Genomic DNA, 16,186 nt, shown 5'->3' on the forward strand with positions numbered 1-16,186 from the left:
AATCAAAGAGAGGGAACAACTGAAAGGCACATACTGGGATTTACTACCTTACAAAGGCTAAAAAAAAAAAAAAAAAAAAGAAAGAAAGAAAGAAAAAGAAAGCTATTTCACATCAGACAGCAACATCTCCTGTCTCTAGATAGTAGTTCTCTTCATAGAAGTTGCTTGTCCTTCAACTCTTAAAGTTTCTAAAACATAAGGACAGTTTACTCCAAGTGTGCCCTGTACTAGTCTGTATGCAGAAATGCTCCAAGGGCAGTCCTGCTCTCTAATACAAAGCCTCATAACTGCATTATTCTGACCTCGTTAGGTTTTGTCAGACAACAGCTGCAAGGAGTCCTGGGGAAAAAGGAGAGCAGGAATGCACATTGGGTTCTGTGTTCCTCGAGGTCTGGAGGCGCATGCACACAGGCATGTGGACCTCCTGAGTAATCACATCTTGTTTTTGCTGTTTACATAGAATGCACATTCAGAAAAGTACACGTTACACCTCAATGAACTGAAACAAGGTTAGTACTTTCTAGTAAATGGCATCCAAATTCTGAAACAACACAATCTAAGCCTGAAAAGTACCATTGTGTCACTTTCAGTCATGACCTGTCAAACAAGGTTACTCATTACCTTCATGTCTAGTAGCCAAAATCAGTTAGATTGCGTTTGAGCTTTACAAATATTGCATGATATATATCTTTTTCTGTCTGGTTTAAACTTTATGTTTTCGATATACATTTCTATTCATTGTGTGTAATTAGAGTCCAAATAGAATGTCAGTCTCATTGTCATATTCCAAGAATATACCACAGAAGGCCTGGCACAGTAGCCTAGTGGCTAAAGTCTTCACCTTGCATGAACAAGGATCCCATATGGGGGCAGGTTCATATCCTGGCTGATCCACTTCCCATCCAGCTCTCTGCTCGTAGCCTGGGAAAGCAGTTGAGAACGGGCCAACGCCTTGGGACCTTGCACCCAAATAAGCTCCCAGCACCCAGCAACAGATGCGCTCATCTCCAGCTGTTGTGGTCACTTGGGGAGTGAAGCAGCGGATGGAAGAACTTTCTCTGTCTCTCTTTCTCTTTGTAACTCTGACTTTTCAATAATAAACAAATAGATTTTTTTTTTTTAAGAATATACCACAGAGACAGTTGGGTTGTTTCAGGTTTTCTTTCCATAGGGGTGACAAAGACGCTACTAGTTGAACCATTATTTATCGCCTCCCGGTGGCTGCAATTTTAGGAAGCTAAATCAGAAACAGAGGCAAGACTTGATCTAGGCATTCTTATATGGGTTACAGGCATCCATGAGGCAGCTTAATCTGTTGTACAATGCCTGCCCGCCCAGGTGTAGTTTTTGACATTATCAATTGAGTAGCTGCAAATGTTTTAGCATGTGTCTTTTGGTTAATGTATGTTTTTTTCTGATGGCTATCTAACCAGAAGTGGAACTGCAAAAGCTTCTACTAATTCTTAACCACTGAAGAATTTTGCAAGTAGTGTTTTAAACCATTGGTAGATTCAAACTGATCATAGGATAAGATACAAATCCCCACAACTCACCACATGGGTACATGCACACAAGCATGTGCATACGTACACACACATATCACCAGTCATAACATATGGCTTATCCATTCGTTCGTTAGAAGATCCTGTCAAAGACAGTAACTGTTCCAGTTGCTCCGCAACGCTGCCATCACTTGCTATTATTTTTTCACCCTTTCCTTCCCATTTTAGACATCCTAACTGGTGGGTTCTCACTGCAATTTAATTTGTATACATATAATGTCTAATGATAATAAGCCAAGCCCCACTTTCTTATGTTTATCATCCATTTGCCTATCATTTTGTGGAAATGCTTTCAAGCTTCTTGTTCACTGTTTTCCATTTATCTGCTTTCCTGGTCCTGAGTTATTGAAGATATTTTATTCTCGGTCCAGTTTTCCTAAGACAAATCCTAGATTTCTTTCTCTAACTCAAACCTTATACACTAACCCATTATTGCCTACCAGAAATATGTTTTCTAGATAGATTACAGGTGTCTCAAATTTATTGCCTAAACATGAGATCATACTTGTACTAAAATCTACTGGTTTTTAAAAACCTTTCTTTAAATACTGACAATATCCTCAACACATAGATCCACATCAGAAAATCTATAGCCCAACCTAAATCTTCCTTCCTTCACCTCTTATAAGCAATGAACCTCTAACATAGTGTATCATCCTTTATCTTCCGTTCCTATTAATGCAGTTCACACTCCATTAGATTCATCTGGAACAGCCTAAGTAATCATCCACTAGTTTCACGATGCTTCTTAAAGTCATGTGTCAATCAACTAAGGCATTTCAAGTTTAAGATTTTTAAGCAGATCTCTACTACCAAATTGATCAGGTCCAAAACTTTTTATATTTGATTCTTATCTAATCCCCGAATCTCTTCTCTCATAACAACTCTACATACAATCTGTACTGGGTACCAAATAACAAAAGTCCTGCAAACTTACCAGGTACTTTAATTACTAATTCCTGCTTATAAGTTCTTTCCTTCCTTACATATCTGTTAAATCCCCAGTTTATCTTTGAATACCAAATTCCCAAGACCCACGTTAAATTCGTTTTATATTTATCCTAGTCTAATATACTGTAATAATATTACTACATTTAAATGGATTCTGCAGATTATTTTGCTTTTCATGTGTGTTTCTCAGTGGGAAGGATACTTCTGAAGAACTTCTCTGAAGCACACATCCTCTGTCACAACTGTGCAGCACAGTACTCAATACACGGCTACTCATTAGGTGGTTAATGAAAGAAAATGGGGTTAAGGAAATAGAAACATCAAGAAGCCAAATGGAATGCTACAAGTTCAGTTTATAATTTTTCAAATGCCTATATTCTGTAAGATATAAATGGCATTATACAACATAAAGGTTATAATATGATATCACCTCTTTTCTTCTTAAGTTGCTTTACCTTCAGTGATGTGCTCATCAGTGCTCAGCACTGCATAACTAAGAGTTACACTCTGTGAACTAGGGAACTGTGCTCAATATTTAATTCCTTAAATTCATTTATAAATATAATATTGATGAGACCAAGATATTTCTTAAGCCTCTTCAGGGTAACTACATAAAATGTAACTAATATTAGAAAATTGTGACTTAACGGGCTAAAATATATTTTAGATGGTTTAGAAGCATCAAAAAAAAAGTAGAGAGGTGCTCATTTCTCAGAGAATGATGTCCACAAATAAGAACTTCAAGCTATTTTTCCAAGAACAAAGGTGCTCTTATTTGCTGTCCTGGCTGTGAGAGGACCTACTTTCAATCATCATATTCTTTCCTTTAATGGTTTTAATTGTGGATTTAATTTGTATCTTCCCTCTCTCCAAAAAAGTGACCAGATGCCTGTAGCTGAACTCATTGATTCAAGAACTAGAACTCCTTGATTCATGATTATGTTTAATACTGGTCTGAGTCAACATGAATAACAAAACAAGTAATCAAGAGGTCAAATCCTAAAAACTGCAAAATGAAATTATCTCTATACTTAAAGTTAACATCTCTACCTGTTGCTTATTTCAGAGTCCTTTTCCAAAATTCATGGAATATCCATAACTTATCCAATATCCTCCCATTCCATCACCAGTCCTACCTTACTAAATCAGAAAATGATACAGTTAAGGTAACTGGTACTTTGATGTTATCTGATTTTAGGTTTATATTACAGGTGTTTCCAGTTTCTAAATTAGTGTAGTTGGTACTTTATTGGTAATATATAAAATTATTGCATACTAGGATAATATGATGCTAAAGAATGGTATGGAATTTCAAAGTGTCAAAAAATGTTATTATAAACCCAAATAATAAATTGTTTAATTTTTAAACACGGATTTGAAATAATTTCCTTGCATCTATTACTCTTCATTCTTGGCCAATTTCCCCTATATTTGCCTTATCTTGTGCATTGCTGTCTGTTATAATTGGTCCAGTTACCAAAACTAGAGCTTAGTTCAAAGATTTGTTTCCATTTTCACAGAAGGGAAAAAGATCAATGAAGGAAGGCAATTACAAAATTAAGGTCACTTGTTACTACTATCATTAGAAAATGAGCTACTTCATTTAAGGAAACTTTCTCTTTAAAAAGAAAGCAAAATGATCATGAACAAGGATCCTTTTATTGAGGGCTTTCTTGCCTTCCAGTGCACATAACTGCACTGTCAGTTTTAGTGATTACATATTTAAAACCAATCTATACTTCTAGAAGTACAAACACATGTAGATATTCTCAAAGAAAATGACTTGATTTAAAATAAGAGGGCCCTTCAGGAGCTGAGCATGAATCTAAAGCAGAAATAATTTGATAAAGGCAGAAGATTCAGATATGTGCAAATTGGGTATGGCAGGACTTAAAAAAATATATTATTGCCTAATAACAAATATAAAGTGTCTAGGGAAAAAGCAAACACAACTTTGAAGACTGCTTTATTATTTTTTAAATTTTCTTAATATTGTTTATATAGTTGAGAAAGATGCATGCCCTTGTAAGGCCTCTAATTATGGTAGGAAGGGTCAGGTATGGAAGAAGGTGGGTGGGACACATTTCAAGTCCCCTCTCCTCCGGTGTCAACAGGGGAGGAGGAGGCTACTTCCTTGCTGTCAGACTACCTCAGCACCTGGAGGTGGGGACAGTCATTTGGTGATTGCCTAGAGACCCCAGGTTGGGTAGAGTGTTCCAAGGGTGTTACCCAAGAGGTTTGGGCACTTATAAGACATCTTTGGCTTCACCGTGCCAGGGTAGAGAAAAATCTTCCTAAGGTCTATTGGCTGACAGAGTCCACCTAGTGGCCTACTCTCATTTTGGCTCTCATGCCAGTGGCTGTGACAGCCTAGTCCAACATGGCCAGTCCCCAAACTCAACTCTCATGCTCACCTGTGGAAGCAACAACCCAGCAGTGGAGTTGTGGAGGTTCTCCTACTATGCCCACTCCCAGCTCTTGGTCTTGTACATGCCAGCAGACACTACAGCCCAGTCTGAGATGGCACACTCCCATTTCTGGCCTTTGAGAGTATGTGTTGTAGCCCAGCCCAGCCAGGCATACTCCTAGCCCACAGCCCTTATGCTACCAGGCATGGTGTATACCCCATGCCATGTCACTCATGCCAGCGTGTGCTATGGACTGACCTTGTCTGGCCTATCCCCACATCTGGCTCTCACATAAGCCAACAGGTATTACAGCCCAGCCGGATCTGGCCTGCACTCAACAGCAGGTGCTGTGGCTTAGCAGGAAAGTTCGCTACCAGCACCTGGGTGGCAAGATGCGCCTCCTGTTTCCCACCATCCCCATCATTAAAACATAAAATTAAGCAGCTATTCTGACATTCTGGCGTAATTAACACAAATTTGGGATTAACCAGGTCCAGAATGCCCACTGGCTGCTCTTCTCTCAGCAGTCTAATACTTGCGTAGGTACAAGGCAACTTAGGCAGCTGAAGCAGAAAATGTCTTAAGTTATCACCGAGATGCAAATATCAAGTTGTCTCAATATCTTTTCACTAATTAAAGAAAACAAAATTAAAAATTTCAGAAGTTATAAAGAAATAACTAACAACTGAGCTTGACACAAATTAGCAAACCAAATCTATATTCTCATGTCAGGATATATTTATTTTGCAGTAGCGTTTATCCATTCAGTTAAGGGTTATGAGCCTTCAGTCTCCCACCTGTAGTCTTTTCTACCTCTTTTCACTATCTCTAGAGCCAGCTCTCTACACGAAATCTGTGTGAAAAATAAGGAGATATAAAAAAAGTATCACCCAAAAGGAGTTCTGAAGCCTTGTTTTAAAGACAAACTTTTAAAGATTTATTATTTATTTCTATTGGAAAGGCAGATATATAGATGGATATGTATATATTCCATCCACTAGTTTACTCCCCAAATGGCTGCAATGATCAGAGCTGAGCTAATCTGAAGCAAGGATCCAAGAGCTTCTTTGAGGTATCCCAAAGTGGGTATAGGATAACGAGGCTTTGGCCTTCCTCTGCAGCTTTTCCAGGCCATGAACAGGGGAGGTGGATGGGAAGTGGAGCATGCAGTACATGAACCAGCATCCATATGGGATGCAAGTGGAGGAGGAGGATTAGCCAGCTGAACCAACCCACCAGTTCAAAAGACAAAATTCTAAATATATAACTACAACATCAATTAAAAGAAATAATTTCAAATAGGTTGATGCTCTTTTATATATTATGTAAATAGGTTATACATAGTCATAACCTAAAAAAAAGAGGTGACTCATTTTTTGGCATATGTACCAGTTAGGAGATTACAGTGCATTTAGGTTCTTAAGAGAAAGAATTCTTACAATGGGATCCAAGTGCATAAACATGCAAAGGGCATTTGATAAGAGGCTATTCAGTAGTAATTCAATGGGTATTTACTAAATTCTTACAGACACATCCTCTTTGCTAGTTAACTCAGAGTGGGAAAAAAAGCACCTTTACAATGGAAATGATCAGTTCGTTGGATACTTTATGCACACATAAAAAAAAAAGAATTCAAACACAGTCCCCTGCGTCCATATCCATGGGTTCTTCACTCAGGTTTCACTCAATGAGCATCAAAAATATTCAGAAAAATACTGCATCTGTGTTAAGCATGCACAGATAGTTTTCATTGTTTCTTAAATAATACACTAATAACTCTTCACATACATGGTAAGTAAGCCGTCTATATATCGTTAACTTGTACGTAAGCTAAAGACGATTTAAAGCATACAAAAGGATGTGCACAGGTTATATGCAAACATTACAGCAGTTTATATAAAGGCATCAGAGCGCCTGCAAATTTGGGGTCTCCAAGCATGTGAGATCAATTTTGATACTTAACACCTGTATCTAATTGAAAATAAAGTCCTTTTATTTAGCTGTATTAGAGATTTGCATTAAATCTGAAATACTGCCCTAACTTCTTTAAGGATTTCTTTTCCTACTGCTAACTTTCTCTCATGTAATGACTATCCAAAGGTACAAATAGATTCAAAGACACTAAACCTGGGCATCAGCTTAAGATACTCCATTTTTCTTCATTCTAATTTTAAACATCCTAAGCAGAATTACAACAAAAGGTAAGCAGCAAGCCACCTCTGCTGGTGAGTAACTAGCAACAAACAGACTGAGTATTCTTCAGTGCATTTCCTTTTGGCCAAGTTACTGATACAAGGCAATACATTTTTTTTAAAGATTTATTTTTATTATATTTTATTGGAAAGGCAGATATACAAAGAGGAGAGACAGAGAGGAAGATCTTCCGTCTGGTGATTCACTCCCCAAGTGGGTGAAACGGCCGATGCTATGCCAATCCGAAGCCAGGAGCCTCTTCCGGGTCTCCCACGCAGGTGCAGGTTCCCAAATCTTTGGGCTGTCCTCGACTGCTTTCCCGGGCCACAGGTAGGGAGCTGGAAGGGAAGCGGGGCTGCCGGGATTAGAACCGGCGCCCATATGGGATCCCGGGCGTGCAAGGCAAGGACTTAACCACTTGCGCCACCGCGCGGGGCCCAAGGCAATACATTAAAAAAACTTTTCAGTTTTACATTTTTCAGAGCATCACTTCTTCAAAAAATTTGCTAGTCCACTACAGCATAAAAATTACAGAATCATAATTCCTTTTTCAAAACAAGTTTAGAACTAAAGGAAATAAGAATTAATTTTGGTATGAGGTTTTTCTCTACTCCAAAATTCAAAGTGAATTTTAATGCCCAATACAAATAGCATGAGAAGGTGCGGCTTTTTGGATATGAACCTGTCATGACAGCTCCACCCTTAAGAACGGGATTAGGTGTCCTTAAACAAGGGCCTGACACAGGAGGAACTTTGTTCCTCTAGCCTTTTCACTTTTGCCAATGGGACAACACAGCTTATCTCTGCAGAGGACTACACCTTTTAGGAAGGCTTTTGGAAGCAGATGGTAACTTTGAGTCTCTAGCACTATAATCTTGGACTTCCCAGTCTCTAAAACAATGAGATAAATTTCTATTCTTTATAAATTTCCCATTCAGATATTCGGGCAGCCCAAAACAGAACAAGGCATTCCTATTTTACAATTTGGGCCACTGTTATGGTAAAGTGGGCTAAACTCCTGCTCCTGATGTTAGATCCCATATCAGAGCACTGGTTTGAGTCCTGGTTGCTCCACTTCTTATCCAGCTGCCTGCTAAAGTGAATGGGAACGTGGCAGAAGATGGCCCAAGAACTTGAGCCTCTGAACCCACATGGGAGACCTCACTTCAACCTGGCCTAGCCTCAACCATCATGGCCACTTGGGCAATGAGCCAATGGACAAAAGAACTCTTTCTCTTTTTGCCACTCTGCCTTGCAAATAAATAAGTCAAAAAAGCTTACCTTCTATTGAAGATTTCTCTGCACACCCCTCCTAAAATTGTTCTGTGCCTTAACTGTTGACATATGTCTTGTTAGAGTTATAAGCCAGTTTAGACTATCCTAAAATCTGCCAAGTTCAGCAAAATTATGCTTCAACACTATTAACTATTAAATACAAAAAGGAAAATAGACACTAAATAGCTGAATAGTATCCTATAAACATTTTAAAGTGTATCGCAGCCAGTTGTGTATAAACTGATATTGAAATGTTAATGAAGTAGTCACAGGATATGGTAAAGAACTTGCATTTTTTAACATATTGTTCACTCAATACCATGTCACTTAACTCCATAAGGTTGTAAACAGTAGTTGATGTTATATTGTGGCTTTTAATTGGTCTGGATGATATTCTGCCAGCTCTGCCTTCAGACCAGAGATGGTGTGCCCAAGAAACTGTTTAACTTATCTGGACAATAAGATGCTGGACTCTATGCTTGGTATATGCTTGCAATGAAAGAATCTCAACTGAACTTGAACTGTAATACTGCAACAAAGTGGAAGAAATCACCATGGGGAGAAGGTACAGGAAGGGGTTGGGGGAATCCCAGAGCCTATGAAACTGTGTCACATAATGCAATCTAATTATTAAAAAAAAAGTTACTTTCATGAATGGGGAGCTTTTTGCTATTATAGCACAACTCACAGGTCACACAAAATTATCAACTTAAGAATTGGCCTACTATAGATTTCTTGAATTTTGAGTCCCATCGGCTTTAGCAGGGCCAGACCAAATGATTTCCCCCTGCACTATAAAGCCTGCAAGTGGGAATTTCCCCACTCTTGATCTAGAGTGATACACTTATTGTCAAACTTAAAAAAAAAATTAAAAAGCTCTCAATTGAAGTTCTCCTGACTTTCCTTCAAATGAATGCGTACATTAAAACTTGTTTCTTTGAAAGAGGACTCCTATTCACTGGTGCGGTTTCCACATCTCTGTGACAGTCGGGGGTGGACTAACCTAGACAGCAGTCCAGAACCCCACCCATGCTCCTGACATGGCTACGAGACCTAAGCACTCACAGCATCACTTGGTGCCTCTCAAGGTGCACACTCCTAAGAAGCTGGAACTAGGACCAAAGCAAATGCAAACCTAGCACTCCTACAACAGGTGCACATGTCCCCGGTGGGGTTCCAAGCAGTGTCTTAAACATCAAGTCAAATGCTTCCCCTATGTACATTTTTAAAAACCGGTTACTAGGGTTGGCACTGGGGCACAATAAGTAAAACTTGTAACAATAGCATCCTACATGGGTAAGTATCCTGGCTGCTCCACTTATGATCCAGCTCCAGCCATTGCCAGGGAAAAGCCATGGAATATGGCCCGAGCACCTGAACCCCTGCAGCCCACATTGGAGACCTGGAAGATGATGTTGATTTGGCCTGGCCTAACTCTGGTCACTGCAGCCACGTGGGGAGTGAACAGTGGATGGGCGATCTCTGTTTCTCCTTAACAGTTCTAGCTCCTCTTTCCTACTATGGTATTCTCACACGTTTCTAGCCCCATACCTCAGACATGAATATTTCTTAGAAACCCAGAAATGAAACGATTTTTTATTTTGTAAATATAAAACTTTATAGGAAATGAAGGTGACTGATAGACATACAAGGTTGACCATGTTACGTATCATATAGTTCTACAAGTCTTAAGAAAATAATGAGAAGTAGTTGTAACATACATACATAGAATGTGACATGTATAAGAAGAATATAATGATCTATTAAAAAGAAACGCTGTCTTAAAAAGCAGAGCACGACCCTCCTCTGAAAGAAATACTCCGGGGTATACTACATGTCTGATTCTGTCAGTCTCTGTTGTGTGAGCTGAGCTGACCTTCAGAGCTCATTTTCTCTAGAAAATAGCCCTAAAAATGCTTAGTGCTACTGCCTCTGAATTTCCAATCAGTGAGCAAATATTGCTTTTTAAAAGTAGTAATATAGAGACTAATCATTTACATTTTCATTATTACAACTATTTCATCACATAGTCTATGTCTAAAGTATTTTCTTGTACATTCAAGAGACTTGTGAGTCTTAACTACTATAGAAAGACTTGAAAGAGTATTCTAGATATGCAAGGTCTTCAATAAATTGGTAGTTTTTGTTCTGGTTTTTCTTAAGACCTTGCATTTTTGCAGCTTGTACTCTATGTTTGATTTCCCTCAGAACAGAATCAAGCACAAAGTTTTTGTCTCGGACAAAAATCAATTAAATGATGAAAAAATCATTTGCAGCAGAAACCCTAATTTTCTACATGAAGATTATGACTACAGAAATAAAGATGAAGAAGGCTGCTAAGGGATCAGAGGATTATTTTGAGAAAAGAAAATTGGCAATATTTTTATATAATCTTCTGTTTTGGAACATTAACATGGCATTACACCAGAAAATAAGAGTAAAGCCTTTAAAAATTGTTAGAATTTCAAGAAGTATTTATTTGAGAAAAGAGAGAGGGAGAAGTGGGAGAAGGACAGGATTTAGAGAGGAACGCTCCCATTAGCTGATATACCCCACAAGTCCCACAGTGGCTGGGATTGGGCAAGGCTTAAGCCAAGGTCACGGGACTCAAACCAGGTCTCCCATCAAGAGGATGGAACTCAGCTACTTGAGCCAGCACTGTTGACATACAGATCCTCATTAGCAGGAAGCGGAAGCCAAGAGCCGGATGGAAATGCTGAAGCCCTCAATTTCTTTACTATGGGACACAAGCATTTTATTAAGCTAAATGCCTACCTACCCTAAACTTTTGGGAAACAAACCAAAGCAAAACATCTAGAGAGAAAGACGTTCCAGCTGCCAGTTTACTTCCTGAATGTCACAGCAGCCAGATGAGCCAGGATGAAGCCAGAACTACATTCTCTTCTCCTAGGTGGGTGGTGGGCACTGAGTATTCGGGCCATCATAGTCTACCTTCCAGGGTGTGTAGTAGTAATGCGGGAATAAGGAGGCAATAACACACATCTGCTGACTTGCAAGTTGCATGCTCCTATACTTAATTCTACCCTACATGTCAAACACCCCCTTTCCTGGGATGCATCTGCCTTATCTGGGACTTAGGATGGGCACCATGAAAATATGGCTATTAAGCCCCTTGTGCAACTTGTGAAGGTAGCATAAAATTCCCAGGTGCTTTCATGCCTGCAGGGGCAGAAGTGCTGCCTCATAAAAGAGGCCAACGATGGGGGACCTTCTCTCTCTCTCTCTCATTGCTAGAAGTGTGAAGCAAATTGCCTTGGTCTCCCTTCCTCCACCCTCCTCCTCTTCAGGTAGTCATTTGGCCTGCTATCCACTCTGATGAGTATCTACATGGGGGATGAGCTAAGCTCCTGCTGGCAAATACATTTGCTTTCTCACCCTTGCTATCACCTGTGCCCCTTATATGTGTCTGCACCTAGAATGCTTGCCTCTGTATGGGACAAGAGCCAGTACTAAAGATTAGTATACCTTATCCCACATCATTAGAAGGAACTGGGATCAGAACTGGAGGAGCCAGGATTGAAATGAAGCACTTTAATATGGCATGTGGATCAAGTAGTAAATTAAGCTCTCTACCAAATGCAAACCCAAACCATTTTTAAATATTAGTGAGGGATAATAAATCTGTCAGAAAAATATATTCCGTTCTCATTCATGAGGTGTCTGTCTTGATATATTCTTTCCAATATCTCATATTAGGACAACTGGTATGCACAAAATCGATTACATTTTATTATCCTAAATTAGTTCATCATCTAAATATTTCTATAATATTTTGTCTCATTAGAACCCATTAACCTAGCTTGGAAATGCTGACTTTAGCAGAAAGGTTTATACCACAATTTCATATACAGCCTTTTCAGTATTCTGTATTGGCTCTCTTTCTTCTCTCTTTCTGTCCCCAGTACTAACTGTCCATTTTCTCTTTTATATGCTCTTGTTTTTCTACAACAGTAGTGTTAGAAAAACTCAAACACACCAATTAAGCCTGCAAGATTTGCCAGTTCTAAGTTTAGGAATCCAGTCCAAAAAGTTAATAATGATTTATTAAGTTTACCTTCAACCACAATCTAAATTCAAGGATAAATAGATAGGAATCCAGTGCTGAGGCAATAAGGCTTAAGCCAACTTACTGTTCCCAGTTCCTGAAACCACAAATAAATAAAATCCAATATCCAAGTTCTATATACACAGGTAGTATCTTGGATTTACTCCAGTACTAAAAAGCCATGTTTTGAAGCACTTACAATTTAATGAACTTCCCTTAGGGCAAAAGTGTTTAAAATTTACCTGCAGAATGCCATGCTGTCCCACCACAAAGCACATGCTACTGGGAGGAGGGCATTTCCTGCCAAGTCATTAGCAAGGGAAACAAGGAGAAACTTCATGGGCACCTGAGACCAAAGACCAAGCAGTGAAAACATGAACAGACATATTTATCCTCAGGACACAGACAACAAGCTAGATTTCTCTTAGAGCTCCTTTCCTGTTTTTACCTTATGTTGAAATCAGTTAATTCACATAGCAAACACAAACATGCTTAATAAGAAATTGATTAGCCTGGGTTCAGTGTGGTAAGCTAGTGGTTAAAGTCCTTATTCTGCACGCACTGGGATTTTAGTTCACAAGCTTGGCTGCCCCACTTCCCTTCCAGTTTCCTGCTGGTGGCCTAGGAAAGCAGTAGAGGATGGCTCAGTGCCTAGCGACCCTGCACCAGCGTGGGAGACCCAGAACAAGCTCCTGGCTCCTGACTTCGGATAGGCTAAGTTCCATCCATTGCGGCCACTTGGTGAATGATCCAACAGATGGAAGATCCTTCTCTGTCTATATGACTTTCCAAAAAAAAAAATTATTAAAAAAATGATTAGCCCACAGCAGGTAGCAAACAAGGAATAGTCATCTTAATTTAATTCTAGGTTGACAAAATATGGATAAGTTTTGGGCTGTCATCAGATAAACTATGCTTCAAGTTACACTGTATACCACTCACACATTTCTTCATTGAACCAACAGGAACATATGGAGCTCCTCAAACCCACCACGGGTTTCTCATTAGTTCAGGCCTTTGCACCTGTGACACAGACACCTGTCAACACTAATATTTCCCCCAGAGTTAACTCACCAAAGTCCCCTTACTTTCTGTTCATCCCCATCCCCCTTATCAGCCTTCATTAACAACTTCACCCTAATTATTTCTTTAGCTTAATTTTCCCATTAGATTTAGCTGCCAGAGGTCACTGACAGTACTTGGAACCCAGCAAGCAGTTAAAATTTCCTCCAAGACTAAATTCCACACAAAGACTTAAGAAGTCTATCAACAAATGCATCTCCTGCTCTCCTCTGACTCCTCCACTCACCCCGTGGTTGCACGCGCCTCTTCACAAGCTCTTCCCCTACACTGGAAGGCTGGGCGCTGCCCGCAACCCAGCTGATTAGTATTCACTCATCTTTCGGCTCAGAACCCAATGAGACCTCAAGAAAATATGAGCTGTTTTGTTACCACGCCCCTCCCTGCCCTGGATTTCGCAAGGCCACTCCCCACGCAGCAATAAACTTGGGGAAAGTTACCTCTTTCAGGACATGGCCCAGTGTTTCAAATCAAAACTCGTGCTTGTGACTCCTGCCAACACATTTTATCTCTAGCACTTACAGCAGTGGCTGGCAATTAAAAAGCAAGCTCTCAGATGAGAAAATGAGAAGTGATGACTGCAAGGTTCTCTCAAGTAACTAACAGCCCATGTAATTGAACCTCCTGTATTTATGATCCTGTTGCGTCTTAGGAATTGAGAGCATTGTTACAGCTCAAAGCAGTCTACAGTGATGGAACCCACACCAGAACTGAATCGATTCACTCTGTTGGTGAAAGTTGTCTGCAAGAAATAAAAGAATGTCTTCCTCACGCAAGAAAATACAACTCATAAAAAACACGATTTTGGAGGCCCTGGGGAATATCACCTAACTCAGAAAGCAGGCGCGTTGACAGCTGGCCTCCTTATCCTCACGGAGACAGCGTCACCATTTTCCCAGGTTCTTCGCCACGCTTTCCCTCGTTTTAGCCCGCGCCCTCCTTCACCTGGCGACAGCGGCCCGTGGCGCTGGGCCCCCCGAGTCCTCTCGGCCAGCAGAGGGCGGCGAGCCCGCGCAGGGACCGGGCAGGGAGCGGGCAGCGGAGCCGGAGGGCCTGCAGCTCAGGAGCTCCGCGCCGACACTTCAGGACTTGGCTCCACGCTACCCGAAGGGAAGCCCTTAGGGACACAGGGTTCCGCAGGCGACGGCAGTGACTTCCCCTTCCGCTTTCCCGGGACCCTCCCCCGGCCCCCGGCCCCCGCCCCCGGCCCCCTCTTTGTCCCTCCGGTCCCCTTTCCGCTCCTCGGAGTCCCCTCGAGGCTGCAAGGAGACCCTCAGGTTTCACCGCACGCGCGCCCCGCTCAGCACCTGCTCCTTCTCCTCCCAGCGCGCCCACCCTGATCCCTGGAGGGCTTCAGTGACCCCGGAAGTCCCGCCCCGGCCGCGAGACATCCCATTTCCCCCGCCAAGTTGCTCCTCTGTGCCCTCCGCTGGCGGGTTGCTGCTTCCCTCCGCACGGCGGGCATTTACTCCCCCGGCTTCGAATTTTCCGCCCTGGGAAGGTAGTCACAGAACATGGCTTCGTTTCTTTGCTCCCTGTGAACCTGGGAAGAAGGAGAAGGCAGGAATGCAGTTTGGGGGAACAGTGAAAAAGGAAGGGAGTTTGGGAAAGATCTGCGGTCATTCTTTTTCTGATATGCCATATGCTGAGGGAAAAATATTTTCTGCTTTTAAAGCTGAATACTTCTCTTGTGCCCTGAGTGTGATGTGCTCTTTATAAAGCTCAGTATGCTGTGCCGACATCTACTTCATAACGCACAGAAGTAGCACTTTGGGAAATAGTTTGAAGGGAAAGCTGCTTAGGATTAGCGTCTTTCTTTTGAGGAGGAGATGCTGTTGGAGATCAGTGCGGGGCATAAAAGCAGTGACATTAAAAAAAAAAATCATCCTTCCAATTGGTGTAGAGGTAATTTGGCCATTTTCCAGGAGTGAGGGAAGCACAGATAGGGAAGGTAGAGCTGGGCTGAATGTGACTGGGCACTTGTGTCTGTTGGCTGCCAGATGTTCATATTAGAATCTCATTCTCCCACACTGGGAGCAGGGCCTCATCTTTGACGGTTCCATTCAAAGGAATGCCTTTAGGATATTTGAAGATGCACCTAATGCGTGTTTATGATGATAAGTCCTTAGAGAATTCCTGAGAAAGGGTGGTGGAGGATTTGTCATTCTTGCCTGTTGGCTAGAAGGGATAGTTGCACTCTCTTGAGATAGAATTGCAAGGCAGTTGGAGTTGTCTGAAGCACATGGATTTTTGCTGCTGAAAAACCTGCAAAGGTTTGATCTAGTCCCCTAGAGCAGATATTTGGATAGAATTGTTGTAAATCAGGTTTAAGTAATAAAGGAGATTTTTCTAGCACAGAAAGCAATGTGCCACGGGACTTGAATACCAAATACTTGGGTACAGAGTTGTATATGAGAGCAAAAGAAGAAATGAGAGCCCAGTATGGCCTGGTAGAAAGAAATAGTTAGAATTATGTAATTCCAGTTTATTGTGATTTGGGCTACTTAAGCCATCTGAAGCCATCATGTGCTGTGGAAAAGGAAAGTAAGTTGATTAAACATTGATCTTGGAGAACTGTTTGTAGAGTGATCAGGATGCTAAGATTATTATTTATTATCTTTTCCTTGTTTATGGATTTGTGGCACTTCAGT

General features: G+C 40.9%; 1 protein-coding gene and 1 long non-coding RNA gene across 4 annotated transcripts in view; one reads left to right on the top strand and one right to left on the bottom strand.

Annotated features, from left to right (window-relative positions):
* The window catches only part of ECHDC1 (ethylmalonyl-CoA decarboxylase 1), a 40,885-nt gene extending 26,253 nt beyond the window's left edge, over positions 1 to 14,632 (bottom strand). Inside the window, exons 1-2 of one of the 3 annotated variants that reach the window (XM_040965256.1) lie at positions 14,481 to 14,632; positions 303 to 339 (exon numbers count right to left, since the gene is read on the bottom strand). The gene's annotated coding sequence lies outside the window, so the exon portion shown is untranslated. Of the gene's footprint in view, positions 1 to 302; positions 668 to 5,830; positions 5,841 to 14,480 lie in introns of those variants that run through there. The other 2 variants (XM_040965257.1, XM_040965255.1) reach the window with 2 other exon arrangements.
* A 352-nt stretch (positions 14,633 to 14,984) lies between these two features.
* The window catches only part of LOC121146035, a 42,537-nt gene continuing 41,335 nt past the window's right edge, over positions 14,985 to 16,186 (top strand). Inside the window, exon 1 of the long non-coding RNA XR_005882143.1 lies at positions 14,985 to 16,079. This is a non-coding gene — a long non-coding RNA (uncharacterized LOC121146035). The remainder of the gene's footprint in view (positions 16,080 to 16,186) is intronic.

Source organism: Ochotona curzoniae, unplaced genomic scaffold, assembly GCF_017591425.1.
Source record: "Ochotona curzoniae isolate NIBS_2020 unplaced genomic scaffold, NIBS_Ocur_1.0 scaffold_3890, whole genome shotgun sequence".
NCBI classification, from domain to species: domain Eukaryota; kingdom Metazoa; phylum Chordata; class Mammalia; order Lagomorpha; family Ochotonidae; genus Ochotona; species Ochotona curzoniae.